Source organism: Mytilus californianus, unplaced genomic scaffold, assembly GCF_021869535.1.
Source record: "Mytilus californianus isolate M0D057914Y unplaced genomic scaffold, xbMytCali1.0.p SCAF_5, whole genome shotgun sequence".
Lineage (NCBI taxonomy): Eukaryota > Metazoa > Mollusca > Bivalvia > Mytilida > Mytilidae > Mytilus > Mytilus californianus.
Window position 1 is genome coordinate 37,003,341 of NW_026262701.1, and position 17,215 is coordinate 37,020,555.

Genomic DNA, 17,215 nt, shown 5'->3' on the forward strand with positions numbered 1-17,215 from the left:
TCATGGAATATTAACATGTATACCATATCGTACCTCATGGAAAATTTATATGTATACCATTTCGTACCTAATGAAAGTTTATATGTAAGCCATTTCGTAACAAAATGTTTTGAAATCTGTAGAACTTTTTTATTTATGATATTTATTTCAAGTATTATGAATGATACCTTAGTTACATTTGCACATAGTTCGGCCTATCGAAATCGTTTTGCAAATATTTCAAGTATGGAAAAGGGGCTTCAATGATTGTAATAGTGAGGCGAAAGACACCAAAGGGACATTCAAACTCATAGGTCGAAATAAACAACGCCACGGCAAAAAAAAGGAAAAAGATCAGAAGACAAACAATAGTACACAAACACAACATAGAAAACTAAAGACTGAGCGACAAGAACCCCACCAAAACCCGTTGTGATCTCAGGTGCTCCCTAATTTTAAGCAGATCCAGCTCCACATGTGGCTCCCTTCGTGTTGCTCATGAAATTACAAACAAACCCGGTGATAAGTCTAATTCGGTAGGTCACATTCGGGGAAAAGGGGGGCGGGATTGTAGTTACGACAATTAGAACATATCCGTCATCATCTGTGAAACAGATATTTCACAACTAAAGTAAAGTAAAGTAAAGTAATCTTTATTTAAAGTCGGGTTTCATATATACATAATAAACAAGGAACATGAGCTCTTAAGAGCTCTTTAACCGACTGATATTAATAAACAAAACATACATGTAATAACATCAGATTCATATACAACAAAAATTTAAAGACAGCACATACATGTATTAATCATGTTTATAGATAGCACATGGAAAATAAAAGCTAAGCAAGATATATATTAAAACAGATGTCAAATATCAGCACATAGTAACACACAATATATGTATCCAAGTAGCACATGCAAAATTAAACACTATAAAGCACAAGCAAAAGACTACAAGCAGCTACAGCACAGGTAATGCATAAGCAAAGCAAATAACTGTCAACCAACTCGTGATGTCGTCCATAAAATTTACGAAGGGATGATTTCAACTTCACCACTTGGATACATACTCCATATGCAGACGTTGCTAGTATGCTGCTACATAGAAATGGAAAGTTCACAATTGGGAAGCAAAACTTACTCTTTTGTCGTAAAGTTTTGTTTTTAACCGACCCTCATTGTCAATTTTTAGATGTAAGTCAAGATATGAGGCAGACTCAACAGTATCTGTTGTATCCTTTATCTCAAGTTTGATGTAATAGATGCGTTCAACATAGTCACCAAATTTTGAATTATTAAGTGAGAGGACATTATCTTTATAGCGGAAAGTGAAGTTAAAGGATAATGCTAACTTTTTCTCTTTTTTCCTAAGAAGCTCCTGTATGAAGTCAGCCTCATATGAATAAAAGAACAAGTTAGCAAAAAGAGGAGCTACTTTGGTTCCCATTGGAATGCCGATTATTTCTTGAAAAATACACGTCTTCCAAACGTAACAAATATGTTGTTAAGACAAGATACTTGTATTTACGATGGCCATTCTTTTTTATGAAACAAAGCAGGACCAACTCTTTCAATTTGTCTTTTAGTTTGGAATGAGGAATACTTGTGTAAAGTGTAGAAAAGTCAAATGTTTTAATACTATTGGAAGATGAAAGAGTCTTAGATTATATGTACCCTAACAGATCTTTGGATTTTTTAGTTTCCTCATCTGATTCACGCCACCTCTTGAATAGGTAGTTTCATAATAACTTTGAAGCCCGGCTTTGATTTCTGATACAATTGATGTTTATAATTTAGAAAGAGGTTTCGTGGAGCACTTTGAAGACCCAGCAATATAACGTTGTACGTAAGGACACTTGTGTAGCTTAGGTGTCCAATACAGTGGAGGAAGATCCAGTTCTTCATCTTTTGTTGAAATTCCAAAAGAACATAGATCACACCTATAATTATTCGGGATTTCCTCCATGGTAAGTGTGGTGGGGGTGTATGTTGAGCTTCCAAGTGAATTGTCAATACCTAATTCATTTACACACGAAAATGATGTTGTTGGGCGCTTTATCTGCGGGAACAACATATTTGTCATGGAGGTAGGACAGGTGTTTTGCAAAAGCTTAATATGTCCTTGTCTTCTTTGATGAATTAAGATGTTTCATTGAATATTATTACCCGTTTCTAGTCTACCAACATGTCATTGAGAAGATAAACTCCCGTTTCAAATGATTACATATTTCTGTCTCGCACCGGAATGTGCCTGTTTATGTTATTTTTTATTATATATATATATATATATATATATATATATATATATATATATATGTACTTGATGCGCATTTTTAAACTACGTTTCCTACTTCCTGACACTTTTTCCCGTATCAAAAATTCACACTGTGCTTTCCCCACATTAACATATTTTGTTAGGTTTGTGGGCTTCGGGTTGATGATTATAATTGCAAATGTTGTAACTTAACAAGGGTATATTAAAAAAACTTAATTTATGAATATTTATAACACAAAAATTCAATATTATGTTTTCTTATCGTATTTTCAAATGAAATATTAACATAACAAAAAATACACCTTTTGATGCATTACTGACTACATTAGAAAAAACTATGATACGAGAAAACTAACAGAATTCAATTACTATTTATTAAAAAGATATAGAAACTTAGAAATAATATATAGCAGATGTAAATAGAACAAAGATCTTACATGTACATAAGCGTTGTGACCTACCGAATTATACTTATCCCTTTATTCCTGGTATCTTTCGCCTCTCTCTTTTTCATTTACCGATTGTACAACAGGAAGGTTTTTGTAAAATGTTCTTCTATTATGTAGCGTTCGTCATCCGTCTGAAAATTTGTATACAGTTCTGAATCCTCTTTGGGGGGTAAAACACGAGCCAAAGTGTTTCAATTCATATATAAATTACTATGATTGCAGGACCAAAGGCCAAGTGAGGTTTTTATTATATATGTTCTGATAAATATTTTTTCTGAAGAAAAAGAAACCACTACACGGATGTGTATTTATTTTTCGGGTGGTATAGGGAGGGAAATACAGTTTCGATGCCATATCGTAATCGTATATATAAAGACCACTCCACCACCTAGGCTAGTACATAAAAATATAGCTTTCGGTGGTCGATGTAATGCCTCTCCTCATCGGCTTTATCTAGGGTTGTAACACAGTATGTGATATATAGTGGCAAGAAGATGGTGTACATTTCAGATCAGTTATTTTGTCTGTCGTAAAGGATGATAATGTTAATTACCATGCCGCCACATCAAATTTTAATTTTATTATACACGTCTTAACATGGGACAACTTTATAACAGACATTCTCCATCGGATAACACGTGGTTATACAGGGATAAAAGCGCCCTAGACCACTCGACCACCTAGGCTACATAAAAATATAGCTTTCGGTGGTCGATGTTATGACTTTCCTCGTCATTACATCGACCACCGAAAGCTATATTTTTATGTACTCGTCATTACACCGACCACCGAAAGCTATATTTTTATGTAGCCTGGGTGGTCGAGTGGTTTAGGGCGCTGGACACGGTGCAGGCGGTGTTGCCACGATGTCACAGAAGCAAGGGTTCAAATCCCGCTGAGGGAAGAACAAAAATTTGCAAACGCAAATTTGAAGATCTAACATTGTTGGGCTAAATTTGAGACGAATTATATATATATTATGGTGTTAGCCCTGTATAACCACGTGTTATCCGATGGAGAATGTCTGCTGAATTATAGAAAATATAAATTATACGCACTTTTCTATAATGACAGAATCATTTTATGTCAAGTCATATCATAAGATGTTATAAATACATTTTAAGGTTCCGTTCCGATTGAGCAAACTTTTTAGGAAAGTATCACTCTAGAATAAAAACATTGCTTAAATATATCAATTTTCCGCACTTATATCTGAAATGCCTGAATCTATTGATAAGATATTTCGTTAAAAATTACAGTTTTCAAATGAAAAAAAAATAGATATCACAGGGGTTGGATCGGGCTAGTTGTTGAAAATATCCGCATTTCAGAATAGATAATATGACTCCATAAATGCTAAGATGGTATTTTCCAAACACGTCATCAGTGACAAATCTTTACCGATATGAAAAATTACGAGACCTCAACTATGGAATACTTGCCCCATACAAGTGTAAATTTATCTAATGTTCCAATAGGGGACATTGTATTGCAATCCTTTTCGGACTGACGGACTGACGGACAGACGATGTGCAAACCTATAGTGCCGTTTGGTTTTGCCGGTAGGAAACTAATTAGGAGACTAAAGAGAAAATCCGTAAATTAAAGTGATAGCAACACAATGACAAAAATAACATAAAGACGGTTAAATCATTCACAACGTTTATAGACGATTTAGACCTTGACATATGGTATGGCCAACTGTTTATTGTTGACGACTGTACGTTGTCCTCTAGATGTCTTTTTTGTTATTTTTGTCGTTGAATGTTTTGTCTCATTCACGTAAACCACACAAATCATTTATTTATAGAGGTTCATATACAGTCTTTAACATTAGACAGGTGTCTATACAAAATATAGAAAGACTTCCTTTTAAATCCCTCTCTGTTGACGGAACACGCGTTGACATACTTAAAGGGGGGTTCAAAAGGAAGTCCTGCCCAGTATATATGTATATATATTGTACGATATGGTTGTCAAAGAGAAACAATTTATCATAAAAAAAGCTTTGTAAGTGTTCTGAATAGCAAAAAGTAATTACCAAATTGTAAATAAAGTGAATGACTTGTTCCTGTTTTAAAATAGAATAAGAAAAAACACAATCGCAAATTACGGTATTTTAGGGTGAAAATGATTTGATAAAATTAAAGGTGTAAGTGTGTATGTTAAATAAAAATAGTTTTTAATCCCCGCTGCTTTACTAAGCCGATGAAATTACAAATAAAATGCATTCGATGCTTACACTCATAATCATGCGTCTTATAAAACTGCCCTGTTTTTTACTTCAGAAGAGAATCTAATAAACAATTTGTTCAAACTAATTCAGCATAACACAATGTGTTACAAAGTATTGTCATTTTGTCTGTATATACATTCCATGGATTACTGCTTGCTTAAAACCCACGTTCATGAAAATATCAATCTGATTTAAATATAAATCATGTGACATAGCGAAGTCCTATTTCTGTTAAGAAACCTTTGGGGATCCTTTGGTTTTGTCGTAATGATAAATACCTTAAAACAGGAAGTAGAACGGAGTGTAGTCAAAAAATCCTTGAAAGCAACGCGTAGACACATAATCTGTAACTTATTCATGTAATGAAAATATGGTTCTACCGGGTTTGGATGTAATTTGGAATTAGTCCATTGCTGCTTGCTTCAGATGTAAGCCTTGTGCAGCTGTGATTTATTGCTGTGAACTGTACACGATTGCAATTAGTGAGCTGTGCACAAAAGCCAAGCATTCAAGTAAGCTTACATTCTTGATAGTCGAAATGATACGAAACAGCGGACAACCATCGATTGTTGCGTACTGTTTGATGACACGTGTATCTATCTGTGTTTGTTTTGGTACAGGAGGCGTTGCTAAAAAAAGTAAAAGACTGGAGATATCAATACAATAGATGAAATTATTCCATAATATAAGATGAATTATGCTTATAACATGTATAATTTGTAAATGCCATCTCCTGAAATAAATTAAAGTCCCTCTTAAAAATATTATCACTCATTTCAGATTTTTTTTATTATCGAACTCATTCGCCGAAAAGACGTTCCAAATTTGAAGAGGATCTGACAAAAAATAAAAGCCTTATCCTGGTGACAACAAAGTGATGACGGAACGAGTTACGGGCGGATGGATGGGTAACAAAATATATCCATGATAGCTATATAAAAAAAGAGGCTCTAAAGAGCATGTGTCGCTCACCTAGGTATACGTACATCTTCAATAATTGAAATTCTCCAATATTGTGGACTAGAATATAATTAATGACAAAAATCTCTTTTTGTTGATCTTGTATAGCTGATCATTTTTTTTTTCTGTTTACAGTTTCTCTCTCACTATCTTCTTTAGTTTTTCTCTAAAACACAAAAAACGATAAAAAATTTTTAATTTTAGAGCAATCACTCCTATAAAGAGTCTACTAACGATTTCGGGAAAGACTTTAAAGTAATGGAAGATCTAGTCTTGCTGATTATTTTTGCATTTTAAAGTGTCTAGCTATCTTCCATAGTTTTCAAGATAATAGGCAAAAACGTAAGATATTGATAAAATCGTCATTAAAGAGCAAGAACTCCAATAAGGAGTAAACTTACGATTTCGGCCGAGTAGACTCATTTGAAGATCTTGTCTTGCTGATCAATTTTGCTGATTTAAGTTTCTATCTATCTACTAGTATTATAGTTTTCATATATTAGGCAAAAACGCAAAATATGGTAAAAATCGTCATTAAAGGACAATAGCTCCAATGAGGGGTCATTAGAGTATTTCAACAATGTGAACTTATTCATAGATCTTGTCTTGCGGTTCATTTTTGTTTATTTAAGTATATATCTTTCTATCGTATTTTGTTTTTACATATTAGGCAAAAACATAACAAAAAATAATAAAAATTGTCATTAAAGGGCAATAACTCCAACGATACTGTTACCTCAATTGTAGATTATATCTTGCTGATCATTTTTACTATATAAAGTTTTTCTCTATCTATTATAGTTTTCAAGATAATAGCTAAAAATAAAGGAAAAAAATCATATAATTCGTCATTTAAGGGCAATAGCTCCTATGAGAATTCATCTGACATTTTTGATGTAAATTGACAACAGATAGATCTCATCATTGTGAATCTAAATGTCCCGGTCAGATTTTCTGTATTTATATCAATTTTCAAGATAATATCGAAACTTGCATTTTATCCCTGTGTTCTATATTTATGGTGGTTGGCAAAAGGGGTCATCGGACACATTTTTTAAACGAGATAACCTAATGATGATTGTAGCCAAGTTTTGTTTTTGTTAAATTTGGCCCAGTAGTTTCAGAGATGATTTTTTTGTAAAAGTTAACGACGACGACGACGGACGTAGGACGCCAAGCGATGAGAAAAGCCAAAGGGCCAAGTGAGCTAATAAGAGGATGCTGTATGATTCCCAATGAGACAACTCTCCACCAGAGACCAAATGACATAAAAGTTCTACGGAAACCGTTACATGTCAGAATGTAGTTCAGTGTTTATAATATAAAAATAAGGAAATGAGGTATGATTGCCAATGAGACAACTATCTACCAAAGTTCAAATAAAGTGGATGAAAGCAATTATAGGCAATTGTACGGCCTTCAACAATGAGTTCGTTATCACGATTAAGCTTACGTGTTGTAAAGATTAAGCTTACTCGATATCACGACTTAGTAACTCTTTATAACGACTTAAGTTTATTTTGAGTAAGCTAAGTCGTTAAAACAAGTTAGCTTAGTCGAAATACCGAGTAAACTAAGTAGTGAAAGCGAGTAACTAAGTCGTGATAGCAAGTTACTAAGTTGTGATAACGAGTTATCTTATTCGTGATAACGAGATAGTGTAGTCGTGATAAAAAGTAAGCTAAATCGAAATAAAACTACACCCTGACAGTAACATACTTCCGTACGTATCCTTATCCAAAAGAACTAGTCGAAAGATTATAAATCAATATTGAATAAGGCAACAAAACTGTTCGTTAGAATTCAAACAAAACAAATGCAATATTACCAGTTTGAATCCAGATAAAAAATGATCGACGCAGTTTGCACTGACTACAGCAAACATTAATTTGCAAGGCATGATGAAATTTAATGTAATTCAATGGAGATATGAACAGAGGAAATTGCCAAATAAATTATTTATAATAATAAGAAGTTGTGGTATGATTGCCAATGAGACGGCTTTCTACCAGAGAACAAATGACGTAGAAGTTAACAACTATAATAGGTCACCGTACAGCCTTTAACAATGAGCAAAATCCAACACTGCATAGTAAGCTGTAAAAGACCACGAAATTACAAAATTAATGTAAAACAATTCAAACGAGAAAAGTAACGGCCTGATTTATGTACAAAACAATAAACGCAAATCAAATAGAATAAACAGCAACAAAGGACAACCACTGAATTACAGGCTACTGACTTGGGACAGGCACATACATATGTATTTGTTTATAATTCATCTTTGATATTTAAATAGCTCTATGTTAAATCAACTGTAGGATATAACTGTACGTACTTTTGTTAAATAGCCAATATGCATCAAACGGTCCCCCACTTAAGCCAATATTGTGTATGTCATAAGGACATTCCTGTTTTACATTTAAGATGATTTCTACATTTGGAACACTTCCTCTACCGATTTTCATCTGTCCATTTTCCCAGCTAAACCAAAACTGTTTAACATCACTACAACTCATTTCAGCTCTATCAACGGTTTGCAATATATCAATATCTTCAATCGCATCAGAGTAAATGTTTCGTCGCATTTGTGATCTTGTATTGGACCATCCGCCAACAATTGCTTTATAAAATGGAACGCCAAAGTTCTCATTTTGTGAAAGAAACCATATAACGCTTTCATAGCAAGACAAATACTCAAAAGTAAAGAATTTTGTATCCTTCTGGAAAGCGCCCTTATCTGATAAAAGATGAGTTTCGTAGAAACCAGTCGTTTTAAAAAATACCTGCTGTCCTGCAAAAAGATAAAATTGATTTTTAAATTTAGTTTCACAATTTCAACAAAACGTACGATTAGACCCTTTTCCCTCAATAAAAGAACATGGCAAAATATTACTTATATATGTAGGACTCTGAACCGCAATGGTACTCCGAACCGCGATGGTCATGCTGAAGTGCGATAGTTGGACGCTGAAGTGTGTTTTTGATTGATTGATTGATTGTTGGTTGCTTAACGTCCAGTGGCAAATATTTCATGCATATTCAGGACGAGAACAAATTCACAATAAATACAATAGGTAGGTTCTGTAATGTAGGCCATCCGGGAAGAAGGTCGGGGAAATTTAGACTGCCACTGGAAAATGAGGGTAAATTGGATAGGGACAGCAATTTCGCCTTGCAACAGGTCACCTACGGACCCCTCAAAGAGTTGTTGCAAGGGTTCTTAACGTGCAGAGAGCGTGGCATTCTCTCTACACGAGGCATCGGATTTAACGTCCCCATTCTGACCGGACGTGGCTGCGTACTTGTACATCCCGCACAGCCAAACGGACGCCCCACTTTAGCGAGGGTTTTACCGCCGGTCGGAGAAAGACCAATGGTGACCATATTTCTATTCCCCAGTCACCCTTGGGGGTGTGTGTTTTTGATCACGCTGAAGTGCGATGGTCGCATCGTGACGCTATCTTCTTGATAGCTACGCCGAAGTGCGATGGTGGATACGCTGAAGTGCGATGGATAACATTAACTATATTTTAAATGTTTTTTTAATGTTTTCATATCAATAAAGATGTCAATGTGTTTGTTAAAAGCAGCTTTTCGTGTTTATTAACTAAATCATCGAGAACCGTTTGTTTTAAAACAGTCATCATAAATAGTCACTACTTTTCCAGTCATAATTGTAACGTTGAAGTTTACTTTTGACAAAAATAAGCCAACGTTCATACAATCGTTCGAGATGCTACATGCAACGGTTATTTTCTTTTTTTAAAACTAGTACAAATTTCAATGACTGCAAATGTGATAGCTGTTTAAAATGAAATATAATAAGGGCCTTATAACCTTATCACCGTCGGTCACGGGTTTTTACTGCAATTTGAGAAAATATGGATTTCTTTTTGCAAATTTAACATTTTTAATACTACCGGAAAAGGTGAATAATTAGTGGAAAGGGGAAATTCAGCCTTTTGTAGAAGATCTTTTTTTTTAATCTATAGAAGTTTTTTTTTTTTTTCGTATGACGGAGCATGGAATTCTCCTACTACATATGAGTCCGCAGACAGACTCTCTTTATTATGCTATTATGGTAAACGTGGAACTTTTGAGTGCTGAGAGCTGAGATTACTATAACACTTATAGAAATCTCAGTTGAGAGGAACAAATAAAGATAAACTAAACACGCATAATGATGTCCACATGCAGCAAATTTAAAGAGAACGATCTCTCATTTAGTATGAAACTGTAACGAAGGACAAAAATAGACCATCGCACTTCAGCAAACAGACCATCGCACTTCGACAAAGACCATCGAACTTCAGCGTGACCATCGCACTTCAGCGTCCCTATCGCACCTCCGAGTCCCACATTCAAAATATTTGTATTAATCACTTGTTCTGGGTAATTTTAAGCTTGGTGAGTTTGTCAGAATATTCCCCACTTTCAAACAAGTAAAATGTTGTATATAAAAAAAGACTAAAGTTTTTATCAGAAAAAAAACTAAACCATATCTTGGCACAGTGAAGGAAAAGAAAATTCAAATAATCTGAATGGTTGAAGCAAAATGTTATTAATGATACACAATTTAGGGTGACACCACTGATTGGGATCGGAGTGGACGAAAGCCGGGTAACAAAGGGACACACTGGTGTTGAGTGGTTTACTTTATAATCCTCGGATGTTAAAGTAGGTTTAAGTTTTAGTTCAATCGCCGTTTTTTTAGTTGCAAATAAACAAATCATAGCATCGGTAACTATATATACTGAGAACTTTTTAAAGACTGAATCAAATATAAATCAGTTTATAAAACATACATATTCCTACCCAATATGATGCAGCTAAAAGCCAGTATAGTGCACATATGAAGCCTCATTTTCTCATGAAAATAGTAACAATGAACACTAACGGACGTGTATGGGTACACACGCGACAAAGGCTGTGTGTATGATGATAAATGAGTTTTATGTTAATTTTTGTTCTATTTCAATCAAAAAAGTATCCAGGTAGTTTTTATTTTTTTATTTATCATTTAAAAAAATATCGGAAAAGGATATACATTTGAACACGATTGAAGAAAACCCCAAGATAACAAAGTACTGAAGTGAAAGTATTGTATGTCTCAGTAATTAATAATTAATTTGATGTCAGCAGTTTTTACATTGAGATATACTAATTTTTACATAGATAAGGCTGGTGTGGACGCACTTGCATGCACAAACAAAAAAGTTGGAAAAAATCTAAATACATGAAGAGACTCAGAGAGGGAAGGGTATTGATAATTTTTCCCCGACTTTTCCGTATTTTACTTTCAGTGCTGTTGTGTCAATAAATCTAGTCTTATTTTCGAAAAAAGACATTCCAACAAAATGAATGCAGCAGAAGCAGAAGCTAATCTGTTTTAACTCTCCCAATATGGAGTCAAAGTCACGTGACAGTACTCATGAAGAAACGTACACAAACTGTGCCTAGTAATTCATCAGATTCAACAAAAAGTGCAAGTTCTGTGATATGCATCCCAAAATATCCTAGTATTGGAGAACTTTTAAAAGCAGTCATGATGAGAGACAATAATTTTAAACTTCAATTAATTGAAGCAGACATGTGCATTTCTGTCAAAACAAAAATAAAGGTTTAATTGCTTTTCATGATTGTAATACCTTATTTAATGGATGATTTATTTTCAAAAAGAACGTCAAACATAGATAAAATGTAAATTATTATGTAAATATGTTTTTATTATACCTAGAGTGGGGATATATTGCATTCCCCTTGTCCGTCTGTGGGTTCGTCCAAAAAATATTTTCATCACACTTTTTCATGTACATGTATGTCGATGGTTGCATTATTGCTTGTGTATACCGAATATCCTTTAATAAACTTTCACACGTATTATTATTTTGTTTATTCTAACCAATTTGATTTGTTCAGAAAGAGTCACATGTTCGAAAGTAAAGTGATATTGCAGAGTTATTTTTGAAATATCTAAAATAGAAATCTAAAAACTTCAATACTTTGTGACACAGCAGTAACAGCTAATCAAATGAATTTCTCTTTATGTCTGGCGTATTGGTAATAATAATTTAACAATTGTAGCCCTGTTATCATGGTTATGAATTCTACATGAGGGTATATCAAATTCAAGAAGTATATCGACTAGGACTCTCTCCTTAGTTGATATACTGTCAACATATCCTTGTAACGACCTCATACAAAGGCTACAATTGTCATGATTGTTATATCATTTTCAATTAACATACAATTCTAATGAAAATAAAACAGAGAAATTGTTGAAAAACAATTTTTTCGATATCAATTTTTTTTTTTATTTGCTAAATCCTCAGAGCTTTGCATCCCCATACCCCTTCCCTGATCTCGTACTAGTGTGCTGCCCTAAACACACTGCTGGATGCCTTATGCAGGCTCGGCACCCTCTGCGGAACAAATCTGTGTTGCGCCACCAGTAATGTCTGCCAGTGGATAGGATATTCATTTTCAAAATCCTCCTCCCCTAAACGCAAATGGTTATCCCCTTTCTTTTCAACTTTATACCTACATGTACTACCTCTGTACCTTGTCTTCGGGTCAAATCCTCCTGCCCCCTGTTTTTGTTGCTATCAAGCAATTATAAGTTTAGCTTCTACAGGCTCCTCATCTGGGAAATGTCCTACTATAGTGAGAATTTCTCCTCACGTAAGGTTCCAGTTCTCATTATATAAATCCGACTTAAAAAACATATGAAAAGGCAAAGACCTTGCCGTCACCAGGTCACTGTTAAATATAAAAGCCAGACAGGTTATTCCACTGGTCCAAATAAACCCAATTTCACAGACGGCAAGAAATGTTTGCATATATACTAATTCTTACTTTTTCTTTGATGCAAAATATCCAAAAGAAATGATAAAATGTCCAGCTGAGATACGATGACCCAATTTTGGGAGAGATAAAATAGCGAACTCACTAAAATTTTACGGAGCTGAATTTCCGGATTATATAAATCGCACGTTCCGGTTTTCTCAGGTATCCCACACAAAGCAAAGGTGTAAAGTTAGGAATTTTGCAACAAAAACATCAGTTCAGCGATAGAGACCTAATTTATGTGTATGATTATTTGTTTCGTGTCAACCCCTATAACACATTAAGTTTTAAAAATTTTCTATTGGCTTTATAGTTTCACAATTGTCTGATTTTTTTTTTTTTTTGCTCTTCTCTACTTTGCCACTTTCCGTAAAAAAAAAAAATTTCAAAATCTTCGCCTTTTAATTGAATTTGCCTATACCATATATATTTTCATGTTAAATTTATATAATGTTCTGATACAAAAATTATTCTTAACTTGCGTATAACACATGTATACAAATATTCCCTTATTCATATATATTTATGATAATGATTCGGCCTTGTGTTCATGGTCCTTTTCTTTACTAAATTACTGGCAGACGGACATGCAAATGCCGATACTTACAAAACACTGCTTTCAAATTATATTATAAATATAAAATGTAAATTCGATATTGTTTTTGATTATCAAATTACAAACCTTAACGAATAACTAAAATCAAAAGGTATGCGTTATATCGCAATGGTTTGCGTTATTTCGCTAATATGGCGTGCACATAGTGCCGATTATGGCTCCCGTTTGAGATCAGACAGCGCTAAGGCACGAAAAGTGAAAAAGTCGGATTACTATCCTCAATGATCTGGAATGTCCTATTATTGTCTGAACGCAGTAGAATACGTTCGTAAATGATTCATACGGATTGGGAATGGTCCGGAGAGGTCGACCAAGCACCCCGACAGTAAGGTGCGTCCCGTAACATTCGGGGAAACTCGGCCGATTTTGTCTAGTCGGATTACAATCGTGACTATGTCGTGACAGATTCTGCTGTATCGTATCAAAATCGTAAAAATGTTCTGTGTTTTCTGGACGGTATCCTGTGAAACGGACATGACCTGGAGAAATTTGTCATTGCTATTTTTTTGCCGATTGAATCCAGATTGCATCCAGATCTTGCCGAATGCGAACCGTCTTTGTCGAAATCGTTCCGGAACAGTCCCGTTATTAATACGAAATTTGGCAATAATACCCATGTAAGAGTCCCGATAGTTACAGAACATGATAAGACTGAGTCCATACAAAGCCGTTTGCGAATGCGTACAAGAGACTGTAATAGGATTGCGTTCAGACAGTATACCTGATCATCCCGAATATGGCGACAGTATTCTAACGGATATCTTCCGTCAGCGTCGGTTCACTGTCTGGTCACTGTCTGATCTCTGTCGGATCGCATTCGGCAGAATCGCGACGCAGTAGGGACAGATTCGGTCGTTTATTTACCATCCGAAAGATACAAATCCGATTAGAATCGTATTGAGAACGGGATAATCGGGACAAATTCGGATGGAAACGGCTGAATTTGGACGCTTCCTGAACAATATCTGATTGTTGTCGTGATTAAATAAATAGAAGCATCGTATTGGAAACTTGATGCAATCGAGAAACCAATTGAAAAGATTTCACTGCGACTATCCCGATTTCACCACGTCTTTATTACACTTCTACTACGATATTGATACGATTATACTACGATGAGGAAGACAAAAGTACGCTGCTACAAACGCTTGCCGTCCTTAGTACGACCTTACTACGATACTACTACGTCCTAGCCACGATAATTGCACGACCTCATTCTGTTGATATAAAAAAACGGATGCAATATCTTCTACCTGTGTTTTTGATACCTTTGGCGGCATTATTTTCTCGAGGAAACTGGTGTGTACAATGGGAAAGTCAAGATATTTATGGGGACGAAGAGCGCAGTGACAACATAGTGGAGTCGTGGTTCGATCGTAGTAGACTCGTATTGAGATCGTAATGCGATTGGGAAGGTCTTGGTAGAAGCGTACAGAGATCGTGTAAGTCGTGGTAAGGTCTATTTAGACGTAGCAAGAGCGTGACAAGATCGTAACTGAAACGTGTTACTATCGTAGCGGAATCATAGCAAGGTCGTAGTATGAACGTGAAAACTATGAAATATTTAATATTCAAGCAGACCATACCCCGATCTCACCGCGATCTTATTTTTTTTATAGATCGTAGGGGGATCTTAATGGTCTTGGTCTAGTGTGACGGGGGCTTAAGGTTTGCGTCATAGCGCAAACATAGGAAGAAATATAAAAAAAAGTTTGTGTGGTCCTAATACGCTTACGTATGATAGTGTTTTGCCACTTAATATTTATTTTTATTCTGATCATTGTAAAAATTAAAACAAATAATTGGCGCTTAACGTGTGTCTTTGTTTTTCCTTTCAAAATTGCAGTCTCATTCTTTATCGTTGATATTGCGTAATATTTATTTGAGGTTGTTTTAAAATAGCATGAATTGTACTTGGCTAATATAATAATAACTTGGCAGTGTTTCTAACTTGGATCTTTGAAGCATTCTCACATTTGTTTTCTTAACAATGCGTTAACATTGTAATGTACACCCGAACGTTTAAGCTGTAAATTTTGAATGGACCAAAACATTGCAATATAGTGCGCGTGATTTGGTTTGACATTCATTGAAATTCCCTCGTAAAAGTTCTGTCCATTGAAAACTCATTTGCATATATGTGAAGTTTGACCATTTTGTAACGATGTTCCTGCTTTTGATAAAGTTACCCATGACAATTGTCGACTGTTAACTGTAACATATAAACGATTACAGAATAATTTAATAGCTTTCGTCAAGGAGGGATTTCATTAGCACACAGAGCAGGTGATTCAGCTGATGGGAAATCTGGTAAGCGATGCTTATAAAACATCCAGGGCTGCGTTTACAACCCGCAAGATTTTCCAGGAGCCGACATCTTGGATAGTTACATTTTATCAACCTAAGGTTTGATACGTATACTGTCCAATTGAAATTTGATGTTAAAAAATTTGGAAATAATTTTAAGATAAGGATTGCATCTCCCTCATGCATAGTTGGTTCATTGTCTGAATTTGGCTTTACCATTTGGTCCGCTTTGGTTTTAGTAGTACTTCAACGTTTGAATAAAGTTTTTGCCAATATGTTGGCCTCGAGCATTTTGCAAATCGTTTTGGAATTGTGGGTCCTTAATGCTCTTTAACTCTTTTTTTTAGCCTTTTAACGTGTTGATTCAGCGTCACTGATGAGTATTTTGTAGAAGATAAAAAAAAAATTATTATTGTAAAAAATGATAAACCTGGTATCGCTGATGAGTTTTTTTTTTGTTAGTTGTCACTATATCATGCATATCATGCTTCAGGAAATTAAACAGACGATATACAAGTACGGAACAACAGAAGTATACCGATGTTCAAAACTTGCCAATTAATTTTGCTCGTATTATGGATATATCATTCATCATGCGAACATATAAGAATATGTTTTTCGTACTTTACAATCATTGTAAAATACATTTTGTGTTTTTGTTGGTTTCTTTCCATTTTTTCTCACAAAAAATTGATTGACGAGTACGTGTATCACAGATACCATAACAAATTCAGTTAACATACGTTTGGTATCTAGTGTAAACATGCGCTGACTTTTGAGACAAACATATTCAAAATAGAAAACAGTTATTTACTGCGTATTTCTACAGACAGTTGTACATATATCTACCATATAGGCAAACGTACACTGGCAAAAATGCCACACATGTGTACATGCGTGACACATGCGTTTCACATGCGTGTCACACGCATGTGAAAGAGACGTTTCATGCCACGCATGTGACACATGTGTGAAAAACACATGTGATACGCATGATACACACATGTAATCATGCGTTTCACATGTGAATCACATGCGTAAGGAAATACACCTGTGATACATGCGTGATTACTATATGTAAAAGGCATGGTGCCTGTATTAAATATTTTTCAAAATGTCCTCCTATTTGTCCAATTACCATGATTGTTGACATGTTTCTCAGTTCTCATGTGAATTACATGCAATTTCTAACACATTTTTCTAACACATGCGTTATACATGTGTTTTCTCTATATATACACAGGCAAAATGAAATTAAGGTGAATTGAGCATCAATCACACAAATTCACAGTATTTGAGCATATTTTAGATAAGTTAATGCTAATCTAGTACACATTCTATTTTGATATATAAATATTTTTCTTGGTCTTGACTATGTGTTCATACTTCCATTATATTTTACTTTCTTGATCCTAAACAATACAAAAAATATTTATCTATCAACTCCCAACTCACAATATCTCCAATGCAAGAGATAAGATGCAATAAAACAAAGAAGGCAAGCAAATATCCAGGTCACCTTAGTTCACTCCTAGAATTTTTT